Raw genomic sequence first — 5848 nt, forward strand, 5'->3', positions numbered from 1 at the left:
ATTTTAGGTTTTGTGTTGGCCAATAGGTGACCTGTGTGCCATGCAGGGGATCACAGGACCATTCGAATGATGCCTGTGTAATTCATTAATACTTAGTTCTGAAATGGTTTCAGAACTAATACTTAGTTCTGAAATGGCATTCTTCAATTCTTTGTTTTTTTATTCTAATTGTGCCGTATTATCTTTTTTTAAAATGCTTATTTATTTTTGAGAGCGAGAGTATGAGCCAAAGAGGGGCAGAGAGAAGGAGAGGGAGAATTCCCAAGGAAGCTCTGTGCTGTCAGTGCACAAGCTCATGAACTTGTGGGACTCAGGCTCATGAACTGTGAGATCATGAACTGAACTGAAATCAAGAGTCGGGTACTTAGCTGACTGAACCACCCAGGCACCCCTATCTTTTTTTTATTTTTATTTTTATTAAAAAACTTCTTTTTCATGTTTGTTTATTCTGATAGAGAAAGAGAGCACAAGCAGGGGAGAGGCAGAGAGAGAGGGAGAGAGAGAATCCCAAGCAGTCTCTGCACTGCGGGGCTTGATCCCACGAACTGTGAGATCATGATCTGAGCTGAAATCAAGAGTCAGGCATTTAAGCAACTGAGCCACCCAGGTGCCTTGCCATATTATCTTTTTAAAAAATTGAAATATGGTTGACCCATAATGTGACATTTGTTTCAAGTATGTAACATAGTGATTCAACAACATCTATGTTATGCTATGCCTATCACAAGTGTAGCCACAATCTGTCACCATTACAGTGCCATTGACTGTGTTCCTTATGCTGTGCCTTTTATCCCAATGACTTACTCATTCCATAAATGAAAGCCTGTGTCTTTCACTCTATTTCATCCATTTTGCACCCCCCCCCAAACTCTCCCCTTTGCCAAACATCAGTTTGTTCTCCGTATTTATGGGTCTATTTGTGCCATCTTATCTTAAATTAGGTACAAAGACCCTTCAGGTCACATCACTAGAGATCATTTCACCTACTGTTCTGTTTGACTGCCAGTGTCTTGTCTGTCCTTCAGCAATGGTGAAGTGGATCCCTTTTCCTCAGGCAAGAGAAATCCATGTTTTGTTGCCTTTGCCAATAATGAAAATGTTGGAGAGTTGAGAGGCAAAGCTGTTGCCTCTGGTGTCTTTCACGGGAACAACGCCGAAAGAACTAGAATGTAAGATGTCTCTCTTCATCGGTGGTCACACCAATTCTTTACATGTTAGCACCTCTGATCACTATATACAGGTCACCAGGGTCAAACTTGATGCAATCAGTAATCTGTCCAGTCTCCAAATCAATCTGAATGGTTTCATTTACTTTGGTGAGGAATCAGGGGGACAGTTGGTGTGAGCATCATGGGTCACCAGATGAGGGATTTCTTTTGTGCCCAGAAAGACCTTTCTTACTTCACACAACTTGTACTTGGCTTCCTAAGGTGTAATATAATGAACAGCAAAGGACCCTTGGTGTCACAGATGAGATAGGAATTCTCTTCAGTCTTGTCAATGCCCATGACATCTATTAAGCCAGTAAGGTAGGTTGTATCAGTTTGGACTTTGCCATCAACCTTATTGGACTGCTGCATGCAGATCTTCTTTATTTCCTCTCCTGTCAGAGCATACTTAAGTGTGTTCCTTGGAGAATGATGAGGAGAAGACATTCTCTCAGCTCTTGGGGCCTGGTAGATGGATGAGCAACAAACACACTGGTCAAATTATTAGCATCCACTGCTTTAGAACTGCTGCACACTTGAGATGCTTCTTGGGACCAGGAGCCATGGCTGTGGTAGCCATGAAAAGAGCATTCTTCAGTTCTTAGCTTGTGTAAACTTTCTTTTAGTTCAGCTTGGTTCTTAAATCTATGTTGTTTTCTCAAAATGGTAGAAAGGGAAGAAATAATTCCTGATCATTAAGATCCTTTCAAAATGGAAAATTCAGGGGGCACCTGGGTGGCTCAGCGGTAGCATCTAACTACAGCTCAGGTCAGTGAGCTCATAGTTCGTGAGTTTGAGCCTCGTGTGAGGCTCTGTGCTGACAGCTTGGAGCCTGGAGCCCACTTTGAATTCTGTATCTCCCTTTCTCCCTGCCCCTTCCCCACTCACACGCTTTCTCTCTCTCAACAATAAATATCAAAAAAATTAAAAAAAAAACAAAATGGAAAATTCAAGAATTATCAATGTCTAAAGGTATAACTAGAAAAACAAATATACTATAAATGCAAACTTTTATTGCTCCATTCATCCTTTGTCCCTTCATAATGTGATCTTTTTTTTTTTTTTAATTTTTAGTGTTTATTTATTTTTGAGAGAGAGAGAGAGAGAGAGAGAGAGAGAGTGAGCATGAGAGGCAGAGGGGCAGAGAGAGAGGGAGACACAGAATGAGAAACAGGCTCCAGGCTCCGAGCTGTCAGCACAGAGCCCAACATCGGGCTCGAACTCACAGACTGCGAGATCATGACCTGAGCCAAAGTCAGAGGCTTAACTGACTGAGCCACCCAGGTGCCCCATAATGTGATCAATTTTTATGGAGTACCTTCTACATACTAGGATATTAAAAAAATTTTTTTTTAATTTTTTTTTTTTTTTGAGAGAGAGAGAGAGAGAGAGAGAATGTGGGAGGGGCAGAGAGAGATAGAGACACAGAATCTGCAACAGGCTCCAGGCTCTGAGCTGTCAGCACAGAGCCTGATGCGGGGCTCGAACTCACGAACTGCGAGATCATGACCTGAGCCGAAGCCAGACACTCAACCTACTGAGCCACCCAGGCACCCTACATACCAGGGTATTTGTTATGCTCTGGATAAAACATGTTCCCTTGGAACTTCTCTGTGATTACAGTGCTGTGTGAGTGTGACAGCTGCCATCCTAGAGACATGCACAAGTACTACTGGAACACTTGTGGAGGTCACCTTTTCTAGATGAGAAAATTTGGGTTGGTTTCTAGAGAAGATGGCACATGGGCTGAAAGGTGAATAGGAGCAAGCCATGGAAAGGCAGGGAGTTCAGAGAGGACCTTACATGCATGGGAGCAGCTGGCTCAAAAGCAGAGAGGCACAACTGAGTGATACCTTAGCCAGTGACACGTGGTTCAGGAGAATATAGAGCGAGAGTCGTGTGAGGTGAGAGAAAAGGTTAGGATAGAATGTTGCATTCCAAGCTAATTTGGCACTTTTTCCTAAAAGCTCTCCAAAATTGTGTGAAGGGTTTTAACCATGGGATTGGGGTGATCAGATCTGCTTTTTGAATGACAGGGCCAGTAAGACTACGGCAAATGGATTGAGGGTGGGGTGCCCCACTGTGGTCTGGGATCAAGATAGAAATGATTGCCGTAATCCAGTCAAGAAGCGAAGAAGTCCTGTACTAGACTGTTAAATATTTCCCAAAGACATAAAAACAAATCTCTTACACAATCCTGGGCCAGATGCTTTAAACAGTTATTTAGAGAAAAGCAGATAATATCTGCTTGCAGGCAGGGCTAGTTATTTTTTTTCTTTCTTATTTAAAAAATAAAATAACCCATCAATGCAGTTTCAAACCCATATGATATGTTAGAACTCCTGAAGAAAAAACAACAGATAGCAGCCATTAAATCACCCATGCTTACCAATAGTCTACTCCCTTTTCAGGCAACTCTGTGCAGATTAATCAGAACCAAACCCATAAATTTTAATTGTAACATATGTTCTGTCATCTGCCAGTGTATTTTCAAGTCTGCGCAGGTATAACCATATGCTACGATGAACAAATGAGCTGGAAAGATCAAAGTTATTTGATCTGGTTCCATGATTTAGAATTTCCAAATCAACACGAAGAGAAAATAGCAGGCATCAAACATCCATCTATGCTCGCACCAGGTCATACACTGTAATTCTATCCAAGTACAAGTTTCCATGGTAAACAGGGCAAGACTTGCCAACACTTCACAGGTTTCCAAAAAGCAGCTATGTCCCTCTTGGGAGAACTTTGTAACTGGAAAAGAAAATCTTCACGGATGAAATCTCCAGCAAAATAAAGTCACAGACTATATTTCTGCAGCAGGCCGTTTGCCAAATGTCTCATCAACAAGTATGGGGCTGGCAGTGACCCGTCCTATGGTAGAGGTGATAAAATGCTCCCGCCAAACCTTGTTTTCATTTGCTCACAGCTTCCTAGGGGGAAAAAAAAAATCTTACTTTGAGTTGGAATTTTCCATGTTACATCCCAGTCCAAAGGTGACTTTAAAAAAAAATTTTTTTTTTTTTTTTTTAGAAAGTTGAATTAAAATCAAGTGACATTTGTAAAGTTTAGTCATTTGGGGAGCTATGTGTACACAAAGATCTCACTGGGTAACACCAAAAAATTACATTTTCCTTTTCCTTGTGACTTTTAGAAGAATAACTCTTTTTGGTTGTTTCTTTTGAAAGGATTTAACCCTAAGTTACAGGGAGAGGAGACCAACCATTTTTGCAATTTACTCAAACAGATTTTTGCCCATGAAGACCTAATAAAATAAGACTTTGCATGTTAAATCCACTAATAGTTTAACAAAAACTTAGAATGTCCCCACAGGTATTTGATAGAAAAAATATTTAAAAATAATGAGTTTAATTCAATTAAATTCAACAAATCTACAAAGTACCAGGTACTAAGTGAGTGCTCTGTGTTATAGGTATATAAAGATGATAAGGTGATTCCTGTCTTCAAGGATGTATTATTTGGTGGTGGAGATAAGAGTCACAAAAATGGCACTAATTAAAGGCAGAATACAATAAGTGTTAAAGCAGAGGTTTAAGCAAAGTGATGTGGAACCACAGAAATGGGAGAAGTTAATGTTGATGGGGTGGTGGGAATAGTTTATTCTGGGTTTTGAAGGATTGAGGGTGGTAAAGATCAGTGAGCTGGGAAGGACATTCCAGACCAGAGACTTGTGTGAACACGGCCACTGAGGTCAGAAGTGGGACTAGTCAAGGTGGCTGGAGCGTTGGATATGACAGAGAAAGGAATAGAAAATACATATGGAGAATACATATGGAGAACTTGAGAAGGTAGCCTCAGAGTTTCTCAATGGGTAATCCATTGGTATTTTGGGGTGCAAGCTTCTTTGTCGTCTCAGGGAGTGTCTATCCCTAGTCCCAGCCTTCTCAAAGCCAGTAGTGGTCCCTGTCATGTTGACCACTGGAAAGACCCCCCCCCCCCACACACACACACAACATTTTCAAATACCCCCTGGGGGAGGCAGGATCACTTCTGTTGAGAATGGCTCTAGGGGGAATGTGGGCAACCAAGTTGGGGCAGTCTTTACTTCTGTAGGTGCTAGGGGCCTACTAAATGGTTCTGACCAGAGCGAGGGCATGATCAGACTTGGGATTCAGGACAATGATTTCTGGATATTGAATCAGAGGAGGGAAAAATTGGGAAGCAGGATAATTCAGTCTATTGCCATCGTTTAGGCAACAGTCAATGCGGACTCAAATTAGACAGTTTCATCACTTTTATGCCTGAAAACATTAATAGACATTATTATTATTTTTTTTTTTTAGCTATTCCTCTTGACTCTGAAACCCCATAGCCCTGCAATGCGAACTCTGTGTGCTGTGGCTGCTTCCCTGTGTTTTTCTTTCCCCAAATTAATATCATATGGCAAATTCAGTGTTATAAAAACAAGATTTTTAAAGGGTGATCATAACACCCTTTCTACAACATACTTTCTAATTATAGCATAAACACATGGGGTATGGAAAGCTCTATTTAAAAAACAAGACAAAAAGAATGCTGTTTCTCTGTTTCATTTTAGATAGTGTTTGGATTCCTTTACTTCTTGACTGTTTTTTTTTCCCCTTAATTTTTTTTTTTTTTTTAAAGAAGACTCTGTTGAC

General features: G+C 40.8%; 1 pseudogene; it reads right to left on the reverse strand.

Moving 5' to 3' along the window:
• Window positions 1-954: 954 nt before the first annotated feature.
• Window positions 955-1773, reverse strand: LOC102957113 (annotated as a pseudogene).
• Between the last annotated feature and the right edge of the window lie 4075 nt (window positions 1774-5848).

This window comes from Panthera tigris, chromosome F3, assembly GCF_018350195.1.
Source record: "Panthera tigris isolate Pti1 chromosome F3, P.tigris_Pti1_mat1.1, whole genome shotgun sequence".
Classification (NCBI taxonomy): Eukaryota; Metazoa; Chordata; class Mammalia; order Carnivora; family Felidae; genus Panthera; species Panthera tigris.